The sequence below is a fragment of the Aethalodelphis obliquidens genome, unplaced genomic scaffold, assembly GCF_003676395.1.
Source record: "Aethalodelphis obliquidens isolate GAN/ISIS:26980383/991018 unplaced genomic scaffold, ASM367639v1 scaffold66, whole genome shotgun sequence".
NCBI classification, from domain to species: Eukaryota; Metazoa; Chordata; class Mammalia; order Artiodactyla; family Delphinidae; genus Aethalodelphis; species Aethalodelphis obliquidens.
Window position 1 is genome coordinate 8,278,471 of NW_020838010.1, and position 23,057 is coordinate 8,301,527.

The following is a 23,057-nucleotide window of genomic DNA, read 5'->3' on the forward strand; positions in this document are numbered from 1 at the left end:
GGAGTCTATGCTAAGAAAAGAAAAGACCACAGGTGGCTGGGCTTGTATGTATACCTGCAGCCCATAGGCAAAATGACTTAAAGGTCTGTGTGGTAGTACGTAACCCCGCAAAGGGGCCAGAGCCGGGGCCCAAGAGTCTGCCTCAGGTTTGATGCCAAATTTGTACAAGGCTGTTTGTTAGGTTTCCTGAGCCTGGCCTTTCATTGCTTCTTGCGTTCAGAAAACTCCAGCGCAGGGTTTCTTCCCCATGTCTTGCATCAGAGTCATCTGGGTGAGAGGGTGAAGGCTTGCTTAGAATGCACATTCTTGGCACCACCCCAGATCTCCTGAATCAGAATCATTGGAATGGGGACCAGGAATCTTGTTTTTTGCAGGTGCTCCAGATCCCTCAAGTTTGAGAACCACTGTGAGCTATCCAGAAGACTCTCCAGTCGCTGCATTCATTATTATTCTGTTACTTTCATGCATTTGTGTATTCTCTTCTCTATGTTTAGAATTCCCTCCCCCTTTCCATCATTTTTAAAGGGCTGGTGGAAATGTCACTGGGCTTCAGGAGGCAGCATTCTTGGATGACTACGAACAAAAGTGAGATGAAAAATATGCACTGAAATTAGATTCTGTTGTAAAGAATTGCAAGTATGTAGTGATAATTCATCCCCCTCCACCAACCAAGAAAAATGCTAGAGCTACTTTATGGCATTGCTGATAAATTGTTTTGCACACGCACTGCCTCATTAGACTAGGACAATCCTATAGGACAACCCTCCTTTAGGACAATCCCTAGAACAGTGCTCGTCCCATTAAGCGCTTAATATACTTGTGAAATGAGTGATTGACAAACAATGTTGGACAAGAAATGGGGATTCGGACTCTGCAGCACAGTAGGGTGTGTGAACCTGACTGGGGAAGACAACACAGCAGAATGAATAAGGCCACAGGGCTTTAGAGTCAGAGAGGCTGGAATTCAGTCCAAACTCTGTTGCTTATGATCAGTGTGACCTTTGACAATTGCTTAATCTCTCTGTTTCCTCATCTATAACATTGGTATAATAGTACCAATCTCATAAGATTGTTGTGAGGATGAAGTGAAATGGTGTGTATAAAGCCCTTGGTATAGCGCCTGTCCATATAGTAAATGTTCCATCAATAAGAGCTGTTATTATGTCTATTACTGCTCAGACTTGTAATGTCTCTGACATCCGCAGGGTCCATTATGCTTATAGAGCTGTTTGTTCCTGCAGCAAATGGCTCTAGGCTGTGTTTGTGTGTGTGTGTGTTTAAATAATTTTGCAGTATGCTATTTCTTTTATTACAGAGTATCAGTCTTCAACAGCTTTTTCAATCTGCCCCATTCTAATGTGCTTCTTATAATCTGTTGTGAGATGGAATACTAGATAAACAATCTTTGAGTTTATGCATCCACTCATTCAGTAAATATATTTGTTCAAAAATTCTGGATAACACAGATCTGAGCACCAGATAAGTGAAGCGCTTAATTTTTTCCTACCTCACATTTTATTTATTTATTTATTATTTATTATTGAATGTATCCCACATTTTAAAAATTGGTTTATAAATTTGCTGTGAGGTTGTAGCAAAAGGTTTATTGTTGGTGCCTTTCTTTCCTCCATATTTTGGCATCTTTTTTTATAGACTTTTTTTCCTCAGATTTAAAAACAAATTAAAATTCATAGACTTGTTTTTCTCTTGTGAGAGCAATTCTTTTCAACAAAGTACTTATTATTTTACATAGGACATGAAGGGTCAACATAATCTGCAATCTGTTCTGAGACACTCTATATTTCCAAGAGAAAAGAATAGTCGGGCTTCCCTGGTGGCGCAGTGGTTAAGAATCTGCCTGCCAATGCAGGGGACATGGGTTTGAACCCTGGTCTGGGAAGATCCCACATGTCGCGGAACAGCTAAGCCTGTGTGCCACAACTACTGAGCTTGCGCTCTAGACCCCGGGAGCCACAATAACTGAGCCCACGTGCCACAACTACTGAAGCCTGCACACTCTAGGTCCCTTGTGCCACAACTACTGAGCCAGTGTGCTGCAACCACTGAAGCCCGTGTGCCTAGAGCCCATGCTCTGCAACAAGAGAAGCCACTGCAATGAGAAGCCCACGCACCAAAACGAAGAGTAGCCCCCGCTCGCCACAACTAGAGAAAACCCGTGCACAGCAACAAAGACCCAATGCACCAAAAATAAAATAAATAAAATAATTAAAAAGAAAAAAGAGGGCTTCCCTGGTGGCGCAGTGGTTGAGAGTCTGCCTGCGGATGCAGGGGACGCGGGTTCATGCCCCGGTCCGGGAGGATCCCACATGCTGCGGAGCAGCTGGGCCCGTGAGCCATGGCCGCTGAGCCTGCGCATCCAGAGCCTGTGCTCCCGCAACGGGAGAGGCCACAGCAGTGAGAGGCCCGCGTACCATAAAAAAAAAAAGAAAAGAAAAGAAAATAGAATAGTCGAATTGTGACATATAATTGCAAAGTGACAAAAACATCTAACAAATTTCATCTTCCCCAGAAGCACAGAAATACGGACTTGGCTGGGATCACCTATATAAATCAAGTAGAAAAATGATGCTTTACAAAATGTTGATGACTGAACTGCACTTTGGCTATGCTGAAAGGGCATTGTGACCCACTTTCCTATCAACAAATCCACCTGGGTATCTACTACAGCCTGCCTTTCCTTGGCATGGTAAATAGAAGTATACCTTTAATAAGGAGGCAGCCCCCATTCAAAGACCGTATGTACTAATTTTTATCACAGTAGGTATTTTATGACCAGTTGGCTTTACACTCATGGACAGTGAAGACAAAGTATTCCCCTTTCTTATTCTATCATTTTACAAATGAGGATTTTGAGCCTTTAAGAATTTAAGTATGTTCTTGCCCAAGATCATACATATATTTCGGTTAAATTTTTTAATGTTTATTTACTATTTTTATTTTCCTTTTGATGACTGTCTCTTTATGTGCCTTGCCCTCTTTCTATTGGGTAGTGATATTTATATTTCTCTAAATCATTTTTTAGTACTTTTATTTCCAAAATGATAATAGTGTTCAATTATAAAAATCAAGTTGGGAGAAATAATCACCTATGTTTTTCTCTGGCTTTTTTTTTTTTTGATGTGGACCATTTTTTTTTTTTAAGTCTTTATTGAATTTGTTACAATATTGCTTCTGTTTTATGTTTTGGTTTTTTGGCCATGAGGCATGTAGGATCTTAACTCCCTGACCAGGGTTCGAACCCAAACCTCCTGCATTGGAAGGTGAAGTCTTAACCACTGGACCACCAGGGAAGTCCCTCTGGCTTTATAATGTATTTGTTGTTTTACAGTTTATTTTTTAGTCTACCTATTATATAGGTTAGTGCTATGAAATCAGATTGAGTTCAAACATATTATTTTCCAAATCAGTTGTATCAGGAAAATTAATTGAAGAATTCATCATTTTACTCGTATTTGAAATAACATATTTACTTTATTCCACATTATTTTTATATTAAAGTTTTTTTCAGGCTTTCTAGTCTGTTCTATTGATTAGATATTCTACTTTTGCAATAATGTTACGATGTTCATTTTCTTAGATTTATGATGTGTGTTTTATCTGATAGGACAAATCTTTCCTTACTATTCTTTTTCCACATTTTCCACAGATATTCTCACCCTTTTATTCATCTTGGTACCCATTTATCAATTCAAAAAAACTGAATTTACTGAGTGTATACACAAAACAGAAACAGGCTCACAGATACAGAAAACAGATTTGTGGTTACCAAAGGGGAGAGGGAAGGTAGGAGGGAAATATTAGGGGCATGGGATTAATAGATACAAGCTACTATATATAAAATAGATAAGCAACAAGGATATACTGTATAGCACAGGGAATTATATCCATTATCTTGTAATAACCTATAATGGAGTATAATCTGCAAAAATATGGAATCACAATGCTGTACACCTGAAACTAACACGGTATGGTAAATCAACTGTACTTCAATAAAAAAATAATAATAATTGAATTTAGTTGATTGGAGTTGATTTACATATATTAATTAGTTTGGCAAGAATTAACAAATTTACAATTTTGAATACATAAAATGTATGTCTCAATGTATTCGTCTGTTTTTCTTTTCTGCTGTACAACTATGTCTTTTTAAAAAAGATCTGGCCAACATAACTGAACTCTCTGTTCTACTTGAAATGTATTTTCTTTGATTTTTAGGCATATAATACTATTGTTCACAAATAATGTTAATTTTGCATATTTTTTTCTATATATCATATCTACTCAAAATCTCAATTTCTTTATCTGTAAAATGGAGATAAAATAGAACTCATTTATTGTGAAGACTGCTGTGACAATTAAAGGGAATAAATCACATAAAATAAACCATTGTCTTACATATGGTAAATCCTCGATAAATGTTTCTATGGCTGTTCTTACTATTATTGATGTTGTTACATTTTTTGGCAACTTGAAGAAAGATATTGAAAACACTGGGATAATCCATTTTAGGAGGTGTTTACAGTAGATAAATTACATCATCTTGAGAAATGATGCCTCTATACCTAGTTTATTTGGAAATTTCAAAGTCAGTAATAGGCCTTTAATTTTATCAAATACTTTATTTTTCCATCTTTGATGATATTTATCTCATTTTTCTCATTCAGCTTTTTAATTTAATGGATTAATCCTTGGGATCTATATTTCCCTGGGATTGTCATGGTACGTTTTGCTTTTAATATACCAATAAATTTGTTTTATCATTATTTTAATTAGGACTCACATCTATATTAACAGTGAGATTTATCTCTAGCTTTCTTTCTTTGAGCTATCTTTATCAGATTTTATGCACTATATTCTCTTCAAAAAATCATATGGGAAGCTGTTCATATTTTTCTGTGCTTTGAAATAGTTTATGTACATGACAAAATTTTTGTCTCTGTGTCATGTAAAAGAACTTCAATATATTTCCACAGAGCAGTTATACTTTTCTTTTGGAAAGTAAATCAGATTCTACCGCTCCTCAATTTAAAACTTACTGCTCTTGGAATAAACCCGCAAACCATTGCTACAGACTATAAGAACCCGGATGATGTGGCTGCTCCTACCTACCTCGTTAGCATCAAGTCTCAACCATGCTTTCTCAGGCTCACTCTGAAAGAAGCTAGTGAGGCTGTAGCTTGGTTCTCCCAATGTGCCATGTTCCTTCCCACCACAAGGGCTTGTGCACCTGTCATGACCTTCACCCATAGCGCACTCTGCTCCTCTCACTCCTTACTCATCCTTCAGGTATTTCAGCTTCAATGAAACATCCTAGGAAAGTTATTCCATGAAAGTAGGTTACCCAGTTATTCTCCATCACAGCATCCTATTTCTTTCCTTCATAGTATTAATAGCATTTATAATGATTTCTTTTGTTTATTTATGTATTTGTTTATTTATATGCTCAATCATTTCCTTATTAATTGTCCATCTCCCTCCATTAGAGTTTAACATCTAGTGTTTTGGTATGCCATTATGTTTTTCTCATCATAGATCTCTTATAATACAACTTTTTACCATTTGCATTCAAGTTTTACAGTCATATCTATATCCTTTGGGAGGCTCCGTGCTTTATTCCATTCAGTGAGCAATGGCAGTTCTCTTAAGGTAGGAATAGCCTTTGCTTGACTTATCCAACGAGCTTCATTGCTAGGTGGTCTGGAGCACCATGTGGTCAAGTATTTTGTTTGTTTGCTTGTTTTAAGAAAGGCTTTTTGTTGGTGCATTTTTCAGGCTCTTTCATATCTGATATGAATAAATGACAGCTTGTCTAAGTATACAGTTCTTGTTGCAGAATGTTTCTTCCTCAGAATTCTGTATATATTGCACAATTATTAACATGTTCTTCTGAGTGTATCAAGGAAGACTTGTGACATCTGAAATGGCTGATTTTTATTTCTATGTAGATAATTATGTCCCTACCCATGCATGCCTCAAAATTTGTAGGATATTTTTAATTATTGTTAATAAAGTCAAATCAAATATTTGTGAGAATATGTGTAGCTGTAGACCTTTTTATTAAAAAAACAAAAAACTTCTTTTGCTGGTATTCAGGAAACCCTGAGAATTTTGGACTCTGGTATATATTCAGCTCAGAAAAGTTTTCAATTATTATACTCTTTGTTATTATATCTGTTCCATTTATTCTAGTCTTTTGCTCTGGAATGACAATTATCTGTGGTTGAATCTCTCTTTTTATTTTTCCCATTGTTTTTGACTGTCTTCTCCTCGCTGCTATGGTTTCTCAGCTTGCCCTCTGTTTTGTGGAGTTTCCTTAGTGTCAGTTCTGTTGTTTTCTGCTTGTAGAGTGTGTTTTATTCATTGTTTGCTATTTTAGTTTCTTCAGAATCGTTTCCCCACAGAACTTCTTTTCAGCTTATCTAGATGATTTTGCATAGCATTGTCTTATCTTTTATTCATTTTTCTCTGTTCTTATTTCATAGAGACCACGTCTTGTTGAATTCTATTTAGAATGCTAAGAAGTTTAATTTCTTTTCTCTGTTTCCTGGGACAAATAATTGTCAAAATCCGCTTCTCCACGAAGCCTTCAAAAACATCACCTTTCCTCTGTTCTGCAGTATCCTTTCATAGACCCCATGTTCATCATTTGTTCTCCTTCTCCTGGAACAAGAAGAGCTCTAGTCTGTCCCAATGTCATGAGGTATGAGAGGCATCCCTTTTCCCCTCATCTTTTCCAATATATATATAGATAAAATCTTATTCTCAAATTCAGTTGATATTTCTGTTCCTCACTCAATTTACATTGCTAGCAGGCATTTATCTATTTCAGGGTTCCTCAGCTTCTTTGGGCCAGATAATTCTTTTTTGTGTTTTTGGGGGGAGTGGTCCTGTATATATAGGATATTTAGCAGCATCCCTGGCCTCTACCCACTAGATGACAGTGTGACCACCAAAGATGATGTCCTCCCCTAGTATAACCACCAAAAATGTCTCCAAACTGACTAATATCCTTTGGAGGCCAAAATTGCCCCTGGGCTGAGAACCATTTATCTAAGCAGACTTTGATAGAATGATGTGGGATCCCCATTTATGTTTTAGTTTTCTCTCCATGCTCATTTCTCCGACACTGAACTAAAGAAGAAAATGAAAAACTCTAAGCTTCAGCATCCACCAGTTACGCTTCCACCCCTTCCTCCAACTACAGCCTTTTACTTCCTGGGACTCTTCAGAGCTGCTGAGTATGGTTGTGCAGGTTTGGCTCTACACAGGGTCATCTGGTTTAATGCAGGGTGTAACCCAGCATGTACTTCATTCTCCAAGATGTGCGTGTATAAGGCTGGATCCACTAAGAGGGAGTGTCTCTTCCTAATTCAAACAAAGCTAGTGAACTTGGGTCTATTCTTTGCAGAATGCAGTATATCACTGCCAGTTCCTAGTTCACTTCATGTTTTCTGTCATATTGTTTTCTTGAGTTACAGGCACTGAATGAATGAGAAAGGTAAGACCTGATAGGAGAGTTTAATAGTACCTTGGTCACCTAAAAAAAGTACCTGCCTTGTATTGGTTGGCCTGCCTGTTTTTCTGAATGGTACCTACCCTGGGGCCAGGCAGTGTGGGAGGGATGACGCCTCTCCCCAGTGCTATCAGGACAACAGGTGTTTTTCATTTCTGCTTGCAAAGCATCTGCCAACTTCCACTTGCCATTGCCAATTTCATTGTGGATGTCCTATAATTAGACAAAACCTATTCCAGGTTCTGACAATTACTTGCTTGTCAATCTTTTTTTTTTTTTTTTTGGTCTTTTTTCCTGTCTTCATAGGTATTATTGTAGGAAAGTGGGTGCGTGTGAAACAGAAACTACTAGCCCGCATCACTTTAAACCTGAAGTTCTGAATCAACTTTTCAACTTGGAAGACAAACTCTCAATCAAACACATAACTTTTATAGTATCTACTCTGTGGTGAGAGTGATAAAAAGATGAGCACATGATCCCTGCCCTTGAAGAGTTTATAATCTCTTAAAGGCAAGCTAATTATACAAGAGAAAGGAAAAAGGCAAAGTAAGATAAATGTCATAAAAGAATTACAGGCAGAATACTCTGGGGGTTAAAGGAGGAACGATCTTTTCCATCTCCATCAGGAAATGTTTCCTAGAAGCTATGATATTTGACCCGGTTTTTAAAGGATGAGAAGTGGCACCTCAACAGGAAAATATGCATTATAGGCAGGGCTAACAGCATAGAGATAAGCAGAGTGTGTCAGCCCCTGCTTCTCCCATCCCTGTTTAGCTGTAGGCACTGAATGGCTTCAGCCTACAAGCTTAGACCCATGCATTTTTTTTAAACCATATGTGACAAGTCAGTCGGGTGTTTATGATCGTATTCATTATCCAGGTTCTAGTATTGGCTGTGAACAACTATGACACTTCAAGTTGCCTAAGCTGCAGCCTTCTCCCAATACTATTATATTTGTCAAGTCTGTATCATGTGATGTCTGTCTTGATTCCCTAATTTGTACACTAAGCTCCTTCTGGAACTCCTAGACTAATCGAGAGGGTCCTAGATTCCCTGACTATCTCTTGATAGCTCCATTTTGTTTGAGGCTGGGTCTTGATGCCCTTCTCACCTTACACTAGCTATGATTGTTCTCTTATTGGATAAAAATGGAACATTAGATAAAAATGGAAGACGATGCTACCCATCTGGTTCTGAGCATTGTTTCAGTTTATGAAGACTGCTGCTACGATAAATAGGTCTTCTCCTTAGCTAGTTAGACCAACCTATATTAGCCCAGTTTTACCCATCTTTTTTATATTGGACTTTACACAGCAGACCATTTCATTTACTTCTTTTTTCCTTTGGATCTAGTTCATTAGTAGGGTGAATCCTCTTAGCTTCATCATGACCCTTCTTAAACTTGCTGACAGAAGTTATCCTGATGGAATGTAGGAAGAGGACACCGAAGGATTTTTTTCAACCTTTCCCTAAGTGTGGACTGAGGAAGAAAAATCAACTATTTTTTTCTTAACGACTGTGGTATATATTATAGAATAGATCCATCTGCCATTCTCTCTTTTTAATGAGATTTAGGCAGGAGACACTAAAATGGTTACAATGGAAGGTTTGATAATGAAATATTAAGCCAAATTTTATTTTCTTATTGATAAACTTCAGGCTGAAGTCTTGAGGATCTTACCATGAAAATTTTCAAACATACATGAAAGTTGAGTGAATAGTATAAGAAATCCTCATACACCCATCATTCAGCTTCAACAGTTATCAATTCATAGCTGATCTTATTTCATTTACACCCCAGCCACAGACTCAGGATTATTTTAAAACAAATGTTAGACATAATATTATTTTATTTGAAAAATATTTTGGAACATGTCTTTAAAGTTAAGGGCCCTTTAAAAATTATTCCTAAAAATAAATGAGAATTATTCTTTAATATCATCAAATAGCCATTCCTCAGTACTTATCTTTTTATAGTTTGTTTGAATAGGAATCCAAATAAGGTCCACCTAACATATATAAATTGTTTGATTTAAATACAAAGGATAAAGAAAAGATCCTAAAATATTCCAGCAAGGGAAAAAAACAGGTAATCAACAAATAAAATTAGTCTGACATCAGATTTTTTTCATTGACGAAACTAACTACTAGAAAATAATGAAGGAATGCCTTCAGAGTTCTGAAAGCAAATGATTTTCAATCAAAGATTCTATTTTCAGCTAAATAGATGGACCAGTTAAGCATGAAAGTAGAATAAAAACATTTCTGGTTTAAAAAAAACCCCAGAAAATAATAAAGTCCATATATTAGAATTAATGGATATAGCTCTTCAGTCTCTTTTAATCCCTAGGTACTCAAATAACTGATTTTTCTTTGTAATTTTTTTTGCTGAGAAACTAATTTTTTGTCTGTGGAAGTACTCACAGTTTGGTTTTGCTGCCTGCATCCCCATGGTGTCATTAACATATTTCTCTGTCCCTTGTATTTCCTGTAAATTGGTCATTAGATCTACAGGCTTGATCAGATATGTATTCAATTTGGGGGGTCAATACTACATCATAGATGGTGCAGCATCCTTCCCTTAGAAGTACCTGATATCTGGTTGTCCTTTTTTGTGATGTTGTCAGTCATTGATGATTATTGCCCAGAACCATCACTTTAATAGGGATTACCAAATGCTGATATTCTCATTCAATTATATTTTCTTCATTTATTAGCTGGGATACTTCCACAAAGAGAAACTTTCCCTAATCTGCTCTTTAGTAACCATGATGTGTAGGTCATATAGGAAAAGCAAGAAAAATGATTATTTCTCCTCATTTACCAGTTTTCAAAATAATGGATTTCTTTCCTGGCATCCTCCAAAAGTGAGCCATGATTCTTTTTAGTATCACTATGAAGTTATGGATACCAACGTATTTAAAGTATGTAAATTTACTTAAATTTTTTGTAACTCATATCCTTATTGATGCTCATATGATCCCACCTTAAGCCATTCTGAGTTTATTCAGATTTTTTCTTGAGTTCTTTTGACATGACTCCAGAAGTTTTTGATGGTGTTCTTGTTTTATGGTATTAACACATGTTCCAGGCTTATTTTGTACATTCCCTGCACCATTGTTGAAATTAATCATTTACCCAAAGAGCTGTGGTTTCTTTTAAGTAAGAAGTTGTATTTTGAAACCATAATTTAGACACTGGAGTGCTTAGTGCTAGTGGGATAGTCACTGTTTCTAGTCCCTTAAGTGTTCAGAGCTAGGGAATATGTGTTGTTTTCATTTATTTTTAAGGTAAAATGTATTACAAATTCATGCTAATACTTTCTATTCCTATTCTAATTAACCTTATTGATTTTATACATGTATCTCCTTTTAACTACACTGAAAAGCATGCTTCCCAGTGACCACTCTATGAATGCCCATTTGATTGAACCTCAGAATAATAATGCCAATATTACTAATATGATATGATTACTGGAAAAAAAAAAAAACTGTAAGATGCCTTCTGCAGTTTTTCCATAGGCCACATCCCAGTAAGTCAATACCACCAAATTACTGTGATTTACAGTTGCTCAGAATTCTTCCTCCTTATGTGATTATGTCATGGATACATGGTTAGGTTCATTTGTTTACATTGTTTTTTATTTTAGGATTGCTTTTCTAAATGGAATTTTGTTTTATAATTATAAAAAATATTTGCATTGTTTTAAAGTCAAAGCTACAAAATAAGGTATATTCAAACACAAGGTATATTCTACTAAGCAAATCTACAAACCAAGAAGCCTAACTTCTATCACTGTTCATTTCTCCCCACTCCTTCTCTTCTGCTAGTAACCATTACTTTTTTATTTTGTAATTTATCCTTTCAGTTTTCTTTTTAATACAGCAAATACATTTTTAATTTTTTTTTTTTTTTTTTTTTAGTACACGGGCCTCTCACTCCTGTGGCCTCTCCCATTGCAGAGCACAGGCTCCGGACGCGCAGGCTTAGCGGCCATGGCTCACGGGCCCAGCCGCTCCGCGGCATGTGGGATCTTCCCGGACCGGGGCATGAACCCGTGTCCCCTGCATCGGCAGGCAGACTCTCAACCACTGCGCCACCAGGGAAGCCCCAGCAAATACATTTTAGATAAATAGTAGATAAATGCTAGAATATTATGCAGCTGTTTCTCCACCTTGCTACTTTTCATTTTAAAAAATCCTCATGATTACTTGACAATTGGATGTACAGATACTTTCCAACCCTGTTTCAAACTGCATAATACTTCATTTTGTAGATGTACTGTAGTCTGTTCATTCAGTCTTCTTTTGGTGAAGATTTGTGTGATTTTCCAGTCTTTTGCTGTTACAAATAGTGCTACGGTAAACAGTACTATGCTCACATCTTTCCATACTTTTGCCAGCATGTCATTGGGATCAATTCCTACAAGTGAGATTGCTGGGTCAAAAGCTAAATACGTATGTAATTTTCCTAGATATTGCCAAATTCTCCTCCACTGAAGTTATTGTTTTCTGCATTCTCAGCAGCAATGATTTAGATGGCTCTTTCCCCATGGCCTCACCAACAAAAGGTATACTGTTAGATTTAGAGATTATTTTCAGTTGGGTAGGTGAAAATGGTATCTTAGTGCAGTTTTAATTTGAAAGTTGAGGCTAATATTTTAAATCCAACTTTATTTCACAAACAGTTGATGTGTACCTATTTTGTGCCAGGTGTAGTTCTGTACATAAAGAGTCAGAGTTGAACAAGACCCAGCTCTTGCTCTCAAGAAATCTACAGTCCAAGAGCATAAACATAAGAAAATCAACTCTATCTGTACATCATGATGGATACTGCAATGAAAGTATGCACAGAGTATTATGGTAATATAAAAGAAGAAAACAGAGAGGGGAAAGCAAGCTAGGTGAGTGAGGAGAGGTGTTTAGGAAACTGTAAGGTGGAAGAGATGCCCAAATTCATATAGACCTATGAAAATATGAAACAGTAAAAGTTAGAAGCATAGACAGAAATACTATAGGAAACCTGAGTTCTAGGGGCCACATTTCTCATGATTATTAATTGTGACTTTTGATAAGTAATTTATTTTTTTGTGACATTTAGTTTCCATATATGTAAAATGAGGGTGTAGAACAGATAATTTTTTTTAATCGAAATATATTTGATTTACAATGTTGTGTTAGTTTCTGGTGTACAGCAAGGGGATTCAGTTATATATGTATGTGTATATGTGTGTGTGTTATACATATATATATGTGCTTTTTCAGATTCTTTTCCATTATAGATTATTGCAAGATATTGAATATAGTTCCCTGTGCTATATAGTAGGTCCTCGTTGTTTGTGTATTTTATAAGTAATGGTATCTTTCAGTCCCAAGCTCCTAATTTATCCCTCCACCTTCTTTCCCCTTTGGTAACCATAAGTCTGTTTTCTATATCTGTGAGTCTATTTCTGTTTCGTAAATAAGTTCATTTGTATCATTTTTTTAGATTCCACATATAAGGGATATCATATGATATTTGTCTTTGTCTGATTTACTTCATTTACTATGATAATCTCTAGGTCCATCCGTGTTGCTGCAAATGGCATTATTTCATTCTTTATTATGATTGAGTAATATTCCATAGTTTATATATACCACATCTTCTTTATCCATTCACCTGTTGATGGACATTTAGGTTATTTCTATGTCCTGGCTATTGGAAATAGTGCTGCAATGAACATTGGGGTGCATGTATCTTTTCAAATTAGAGTTTTCTCTGGATATATGCCCAGGAGTGGGATTGCAGGGTTATATGGTAGCTCTGTTTTTAGTTTTTTAAGGAACTTCCATACTGTTCTCCATTATATTCCCACCAACAGTGTAGAAGGGTTCCCTTTTCTGTACACCGTCTCCAGCATTTATTGTTTGTAGACTTTTTGATGATGACCATTTTGACTGTAGACCAGCTAATTTCTAAAGCCCCTTTAATCCTTTCTGATTTATAAGTGCTTCTGCTTCTGCTTCTCTCTCTGTGTTAGCTTCACTCTCCACCACTCACCAAGTTGATGGACAAATTAAAATAAATCAACACAATGTGGTTAATCTATATGTAGTGATTTCAGTTGTCAAGAAAGGATTACGGAGGGGAAACTTGGGTCTAGTGAAAAAATGTTAGACATATGAAGGAAAGGTCACCAATTTAAGAGTGGCCAGAATGGGTCGGCATATGACAGAAGTTCATAAGGATGTGGTTGGATGTAAAGTCAGTAAAAATTTGAGTCAAAATTGAAAATCTTTTTACTTGGGAAACTGAAGAGTTAGCACGCATTCTTATGGGTCAATTATCCAAGTTGCAAAATAAGAGCTTGTTACAGGTAGATCAGTTGAAATGAAAAGTTTCAGTAATGGTAAAATTCTGGAACAGAAAACGACACTTGCAAAAGGTTTCCCATAGTTAGCAGGTCATCACACCTTTTTTTAGGTGACACACCTCTAAGGACAATGAATTCTACTAAATGCCCTTGATCTTCAGAGAAAGACACTTGAACATATTTACTGAAACAGCCACGGTACATCAAACAGAACTTTATTCCAATAATGAAAGGATGTAATTAGTGAGATGGTATTTTCATTTTCCAGCTGGGACAGCTTTCTATAGTCTGGGTAAATGTAAAGCTTCTTTGAAATGTGTTCTTTGCAAATAAAATCCCCCAAAAGCCTTTTAGGGACCCTCATTTATACAGATACAAAATAATCTCTTTAAAATAGATGACCCATTTTTTCCCAGGCAACATTCATAAGCAAATACATAATACTTGACTAAAGTTGAGTAGGCAAATTTTCGTTTGATTCTGCACAGGAGACCAGAGCAGACATTAGCTTAAAGATTCACAAAGAAATGTCGGCTTGTAGATCAGGTGCACCCTGGGAATTATGTGGAAGTAAAATCAGCATACATCATTTATGGGGATTGGGAGAGATGCACAATTCTGCCTAGAAAATTCTCACCAATATTTGCTTCATAACAAGATCCATATTCTTTCTCTAATGGAAAAATAAATGAAGAATGATGGTTATTCTGAGCTCTGTTTTTTGTTGTTATGTAACTTTGGACGTGATTGCTGCTTTTCTTTTCCCAGTTAAAGGTTAGGATTGGAAATTATTATAGAGCATACTCAGCAGATAAAGCTTCTTTATGTTGCACGAGACAAACCGAACAAATGTCAGTAAGCACAGTCCATTGGGAAAGCACATTGGCAATTCTGCTTCGTTGCCACGCTTCTGTCTGACCCGCTTTGCAGAGCTGCATCTGTTGACAGCCTTCACCTCTAGGTTCAGGTTTAACATAGCTCCTGAGGAGCTGATTAAGGCATGAAGAAATTTAAAAGCTTCCGTAGCGGCGGGGAGTGAGGAGAGGAGAACTGAGTTTTGAGCAGAGCTTGAAATTATCATGTCTCGTGATCTGACATTTAGTGGTTTATAATAATCACTGTTCTGCTTCTATGTTTCTTCCACTTCCCTGAGTTTCCATCATTGCCAGCAAGATCCAGCACTGAAAGTAGCTGTCTATGAGACCTGGGCCAGTCACTTGATAGTTTTCTAAAAATTTGTAGGTAACAATGATTTTTTTATATAACAGCTTTATTGAGATAGAATTCACATGCCACTCCATTTGCCTATTTAAAGTGTAACAATTCAATGGCTTTTAGTATATTTGCTGAGTTGCAGTCACCTAATTTCAACCTCAGTGCCCTCCTCTGCCCATGGGGTTAATACAACCTGAACCTCCTACGGCACAGGTTTCTTGGAAGAATAGAATGAGAAGATACAATAAAGTAACACTGGAAGGTTAAAATACCTCTGGAAATATGAGTTGTTATAGTCATTTATTAATGAGATGCTAGATGTGAGTAGAGCCTTGAAGAAGACCTGGGATCCATTGAAGGGAGTGTGGCAGCGATAATAGTCCCTTCCATTTATATACCAATTTAGAGTTTCAAGGTGCTTTCATATATGAGCTCTCATTTGAGACATTATTGTTGATGATCTTGGAGTGTCACAGAACCAGTCTCATTCCCCAGGATAGGAGGAGGGGGCCCATTTACTTTAAAACTCCGAGAGACTCTTCTATAAGTGGGGAAAAGTATCTGGCCAGCAGTGTTTTTGTAGTCCCCAAATTTGTCTGACATTAAATACTTAAAAAAAATGGACTCACCTCTTTGCAATTCCTGTTATAGCCCCTATTTTCCAGGACCTTGTAGAGGGCTTTGTAAATGCCAGTGTTAACAAAACCATCTGAAGGCCTTGTTCTCCCAGCCAGCTGGATAATGTTGCCCAGTACTCAGAATTTTTAATGCTAATCACCATACTCTACGAAATGGATGTTGTTAAAGATAAACAGGATGCTCATAAAATATTCTATTGAACATTGCTGCCATTAAAGCATATTCTAGTTTGGCCTATGAAGGCTTAATGATCATTTTTATCTAACAGTTAACAAATGTTCAATAAAGGAAAAATCAAATCTAGCAATATGAGTATCAGCAGAAACTTCTTAACAACACAAATTTATTATCTTATAGTTCTGTAACTTAGGAATCTCACCTGGGTGTCACTGGGCTAAAATCAAAATGTCACCCTGGCTGTGTTCCTTCTGAAGGTTCTAGAAGGCTTCTACAAACCATCTACATTCCTTGGCTCATGGCCCTCTTTCTTCATCTTGAAAACCAGCAATGTTGCATCTCTCTGACCCTGATTCCATCATCACCTCTCTCTCTCAACACTGGAAAATGTTCTCTGCTTTTAAGGACTTGTGTGAATAGATTAGCCACCCTCGGATAATCCAGGATGATCTCCCCATCTGAATGTCTGTAACCTTAATCACATCTGCAAAATCCCTTTTGCCATGTAAAGTAACAGTTTATATTCACAGGTTTTGGGGATTAGGGCATGCACATCTTTGGGGGTTCATTCTTCAGCCTACCAAATTTCTACAGAGTATTCGCTTCACATTGATGTTTTCTTCAGAACTAAAATCTGTGCAAGGTGTTGATTGGTGATTTGTGGGTTACATATAAGGGTACTTCCTGGCATGGTTTTCATAGTTCATTACCATGAATACCGGCTAGTTCTGATTTAACTCACTGGAGAGAGGGGTGGCAAATGTCTGTGTCAGATGGATGTATTTATTCATTAATTTATTCAACAAATATTTAGTGAGCATCTACTATGTGCCAAGCACTGTGCTTGACATTATGCAGATTGAAATGAATAAGAGTGTCCTCAGCACTCAGTCTAGTAGAGGAGATGGACAATAGGACTATGATAGAGTTTTATAGCGGGTGCAATTGCACATAAGAATATCGTCACCTCATAACAAACTTATGTTTATCAAAGGGGAAGCGGGGAGGGATAAATTAGTAGTTTGGGATTAACATAAACATACTACTATATATAAAATAGATAACCAACAAGATCCTACTGTATACCACAAGGAACTATACTCAGTATTTTGTAATAACCTATAAGGGAAAAGAGTCTGAAAAAAAAAATGTATAACTGAATGACTTTGTTGTACACCTGAAACTAACACAACGTTGTAAATCAACTCTACTTCAATAAAAAAATTAAAAATAAAAAAATTAACATGTCAGTGAAAAAAATAAAGAATATAGTCACTTAATTCCTTTTAATTTCAACTGTTGATAGTGGGAAACCAGCAACCACTACAGCAGTAAGTATTTCAGGGAGCAATGTCTTCCAAACAGGACTTAACCTGGAAGATGTTCTTTTCCTTCCCTACAGTCAGAGAAGTTACAGAGAAGTCAGAGAAGTTACAGCTCCAAAAGCTATTTTGCAGAAGCCATTAGCAGAGACGACTGTTATTCTGAGGTCATGGCACTCTGCAATTTCAGCACTGACCACACTGAACGGTAGTAAATAGGAAAAGAAATAGCTAGAACAACAGATACCCAGCAGATTTTCTTTATAGTGCAAGACAGCGTTTTAAATTTTAAAAGCTGAACATTGAGCAAGAGCTAATACTAATCCAAAGATTAGTATTAGCTCTTAAGTAATATACATTGACTGATAAGAGAAGTAGCATGTAGGATGTGAATTCTTAGGGTCTAGATTAGCGCCGGATATGGACACAAACGTGCCAATAAGGCCGGTGGAAGAAGTAATACAGATGAGAGCTGGGACAGACACCATCCTAGCCACTTCAGACCAAGTGCTTCTGCTAATATCCTGTAGAGGGGGTTGGCAGCCAGAACAGGATCCAAACTGGCCAACAACGGGCCACGTTTGACTTACAGACATCGGGTGATTTCAAAATTGGGAAACTAATACAAATCCAAATTGCCAACTTCTTTTGAAAACTCACGTGCATTTCCACGTGGCCACAACCTGTGTTAGATAAATAATAGCTACCCTATTTAGAGTAAGCGTGTATTCCCCAATTTCCCAGTGTCTACCGCTCTGTTTGTTTATAGCTGGCCCACTTACTTGTGTTAACTTCCTGGGCTTTGCAGGCAATCTATGCTTTAAAAAGTTCTATCAATATTTTATAATTCACTCTATGTTTATGATACAACACAGGCTTATGGTTATGAAAACTGTTGAACGTCCAATATATAGTTTGTTCCACAAGGTGGATACAACTTTATCTTTATGATGTCTTGAGTTTCAGCCCTATGCAGGTATTGTTAAGGAGACATGCAGCACTGGGTGGACCTAACCTGTATTGGTAAGTGCTCTTTTGTTGCCCAGATGAAGCAGATCTAGTAATAACTGGCACCTCTTAACAGAATAAAGTGAACAAAGTCAATTTCTGTTCAGTGGCCATCTCTTACAAAAAGTACTTGCTTCCTATATGGACACTATTGCCTATAGCCCCACTATCCCCCAAAGGAAAATAATAACAGACCATAGAAAAGTAGGTTGGTTTGTTTGTTTTTTCCAATCAGGACATTCTTTGAACTTTAAAAGGCTATTGTTACACAGGCAGAGTGGCTACTGCTCACCTGGTATGATTCATCAAAACACTAGAAAGTAAGACCTCTTCATTATTGACGTGTACCTCCCCTACCTCCAGAGGCCTGAAATTCCTATAACAGGGACAGCGTTCTTATCTAAACTCTTAAATACGAGAATCATCCAGAAGGGAAACAATCATAAGTATTTCGAGTATCTCTCAGAATGAGAACATACTTAAATTCATTAAAAAATATAATTATTGGTAACAGATATGATAACTATTCTAAATTATAAAACAGAGGGATATTTTTTCTTCTGCTACATATGCAGATTAAAATATTGGCACGCACAGTTTCTGGTGGTGGTAGTTGATGTTCTAGTAATGGTTTACTACAGCAAAAAACATTTCCTTCCATCACATTTTTCTTCTCTTTTACAAAGACAAACTAAGAAGTTAGGCAAGGTCAAGTTTATCCAATTCAAAAGATTCCAAAACAGAAGAAACAATGGCATATGTTGAATACTCTTTTGAAACACCAAACAAGGTAGTCCTTGGGTCCAGAGTAAAATCTGATTTGGCTAATCAAATAGAGGAAAAATGAGATCAGAATTAACTATAATAGTCTCACCAGCTCTCCAAAAGTCAGGCCCTTCTTTGTCTATCAGCAAGAGGTGGTCTGACATTTTTTCCTGCTAATCAGCGTTAGTTGCCTATTTTCACAAACTCAGCTGAAATTAGTTACATGCTTTTAAGATGTGCTGCAGTTTACTGGCACTATATAATCTTTGTTCCTAGTGCAGTGCCTGAGATCTCTGAATACAGGTTTTAGAGGTTTTCTTCCTGAGGGCTGGTGAGAGGTGGGAGAAAAAAAAAAATACTGTATCTGCAAGTCACTATTTCCTTATCTAGGGTGTTAGTCTCTTGACATACCCACCAATGTTCTATTTTTTGGGTATTATTATTCCTGGACTGAGAAATGAGTGTTTTCCACCTTCAGCCATATTCTTGACAAGGTTTCTAATGAAAGCTCTACTTTCCACTGGAAAATTCTTAGGGGAATGAAGCCTTGAATAAAAAGGGCTAATGAGGGCTTCCCTGGTGGCGCAGTGGTTGAGAGTCCGCCTGCGGATGCAGGGGACATGGGTTCGTGCCCTGGTCCGGGAAGATCCCACATGCCGCGGATCGGCTGGGCCCGTGAGCCATGGCCGTTGAGCCTGCGCGTCCGGAGCCTGTGCTCCGCAACGGGAGAGGCCACAGCAGTGAGAGGCCCACGTACCGCAAAAAAAAAAAAGGCTAATGAAATCCAGCATTTCCTCCTAGCCCAAAGCTACCCTGGGCCATACTTCACATGAGCCTCCTGCCTCCTACTTTCATAGTTCCAGATGCAAGTATCCTAGCTATGTTTACTGTAGCCATCTTCGTAGCAAGGCATCAATGATTCAAAAATGGTCTAAGTGTCATGTTTACATGTTATCAAGAAACTTGTGTTATTTGCCAAATTATGAATTGCCCAATCAGTGTTTCCCAAAGTATATTCTGTGCAAATGAAGTACTGGAAGATGTTTAGAGGAGTCTGGAATAGTGTTTATTGATCAAATATATTCAGCAAAATCTGGATTTAAAAGTTCAACAGACTACTGTAGAATTTCTCAGGCCTTCAATATGAATCCAAGATAGTCAAGAAAAAGGATAAGCAGTGCTCTCCAGACATCTTTTACCATAGAATTCTTTTCTTGAGGAGAATTTTTTATAATATATCTTAGGAGTAAATTTGAGAAATGCCCATCATTTCAAATTGCCTTATTTTTTGTGTCTATTTCCTATTTGCCCTTTGTTAGCCTTTATTAGTAGATGATCCTAGGATTCTATTTCATGACCAAATCCAGCAAGGAAAGCTTTGCCATTTATTTTCAAGGATCAGTAGGATGAAAAGGCCTGCTTATTATTCTTTCAAGGAGAACAGATATGATTCAAAATCAGAAGCATTGGATTCATTTAAATTGTCATATTTCTGAGGGCAGGACATTTGCCATTATCTTCTAAATTGATTCCTGTCTTCATTTTAAAGTACATATTGCTATGTTCATAGACTAAGGACATAAAAACCACAGAAAGCAGTAACAATTTGGTTTTAGACAACTGATGTAAGATTTTACTAAATTATTTTTTGCAATCCACTTCTACTTAATACCACATTATATATTCACAAGGTTGTACAATGGTCACCACTAATTCCAGAACATTTGATCACTCTAAACAGAAACTCTGTACCGATCAGCAGTCACTCCTTGTTACCCTCTCCTCCAAACCTCTAGAATCACTTATCTACTCTCTGACTTTATGGATTTGTCTATTCTAGAAATTGCATATAGATGGTTTCATATAATATGTGGTCTTTTTATGTCTGGCTTATTTTACTTAGCATAATGTTTTCAAGTTTCACCCATGTCATAACATGCATATAAAGGAATGTACTTCATTCCTTTATAGGGATGAAAATATTCTACTGTATGGATATATCACAAGTTGTTTATGTATTAATTGATGGATATTTAGGTTGTTTCCCCTTTTTGTACTATTATGAAAAATGATGTTTATATACATTTTTGTACACGTTGTTTGTGGACATACGCTTTCAGTTCTCTTGGGTATATGCATATGAGTGGAATTGCGAGGCAATATGGTATACTCTGTGTCTAACCTGTTGAGAAACTGCCAAACTGTTTTCAAAAGTGGTTACACCATTTTAACATTATTAATATTGTTAAAATTATCCATATTACCAAAGTGATCTGCAAATTCAGTGCAATCCCTATCAAAATCCCAATGGTATTCTTTACAGAAATAGAAAAAAAATCCTAAAATTCATATGGAACCATACACACACACACACACAAACCTCCAAATAGCCAAAGTAATCTTGAGCATGAAAAACAAAGCTGAAGGGATTACACAGATTGATCTCCAAATATATTACAAAGCTACAATAATCAAAACAGTATGGTACTGGCCTTAAAACAGGCATATAGACCAATGGAACAGAATGGAGAGCCCAGACATAAATTCACACATGTACAGTAAACTGATTTTCAACAAGGGTACCCAGAACACACAATAGGAAAAGGATAGTCTCTTCAATGAATGGGTGTTGGGATAACTGGATATCCATATGCAGAAGAATGAAGAATGAAATTGGACCTCTACCTCACACCATAAACAAAATCAACTCAAAATGGATTAAAGACTTAAATATAAGACTTGAAACTATAAAAATACTCAAAGAAACATAGAGGGAAAGCTTTTTTACATTGGTCTGGGCAAAAATTTTTTGGCTATGACACTAAAAGCACAGTCAACAAAAGCAAAAATAGACAAGCAGGACTGCATCAAATTAAAAAGCTTCAGCACAGCAAAGGAAATAATCAACCGAGTGAAAGGCGACCTCCATAATGGGACAAAACATTTGCAAACCATGTATCTGGTAAGGGGTTACTATCGAAAATATATAAAGTACTCATACTTCTCAAGAGCAAATATATAAATAACTTGATCTAAAAATGGACAAAGGACCTGAATAGACATTTTTGCAAAGGAGATAAAATGGGTAACAGGTGTATGAAAAGGTGTTCAATATCACTAATTCTTAGGGAAATGCAAATCAAAGCCCCAAACAGATATTACCTTATATGTGTTAGGATGGCTATTATCAAAAAGGCAACTATCACAAGTGTTGGTAAGGATGTGGAGAAAAGAGAACACTTGTGCACTGTTGGTGAGAATGTGAATTGGTGCAACCATATTTAAAAGAGTATGGAGGCGCCTCAAAAAATTAAAAATAGAACAAGCATACAATCCAACAATACCACTTCTGGGTAAATAGCCAAAAAAATGAAATCACTATCTCAAAGAGATATCTGTCCTCCTATGTTCATTGCATCATTATTCACAATAGTAAAGACATGGAAACAACCTAAGTATCTGTCAACAGATGAATAGATAAAGAAGATGTAGTTAACAGCTGACCTTTCAGCAGAAACTCTACAGGTCAGAAGGGAGTGACAAGATATATTTAAAGTGATGAAAGGGAACAACGTACAACCAAGATTATTCTACCCAGTAAGGATATCATTCAGATTCGAGGGAGAAATCAAAAGCGTTACAGACAAGCAAAATTTAAGAGAATACAGCACCGCCCAACCAGCTTTACAACAAATGCTAAAGGAACTTCTCTAGGCAGGAAACACAAGAGAAGGAAAAAACTTACAAAAACAGACCCAAAACAATTAAGAAAATGGAAATAGGAACATACATATCAGTAATTACCTTAGGGCTTCCCTGGTGGTGCAGTGGTTGAGAGTCCGCCTGCCGATGCAGGGGACATGGGTTCGTGCCCCGGTCCGGGAAGATCCCACATGCCATGGAGCAGCTAGGCCCGTGAACCATGGCCGTTGAGCCTGCACATGTGGAGGCTGTGCTCCACAACGGGAGGGGCCACAGCAGTGAGAGGCCCACGTACGGCAAAAAAAAAAAAAAAAAAAAAAAAAGATATTCCATGCAAATGGAA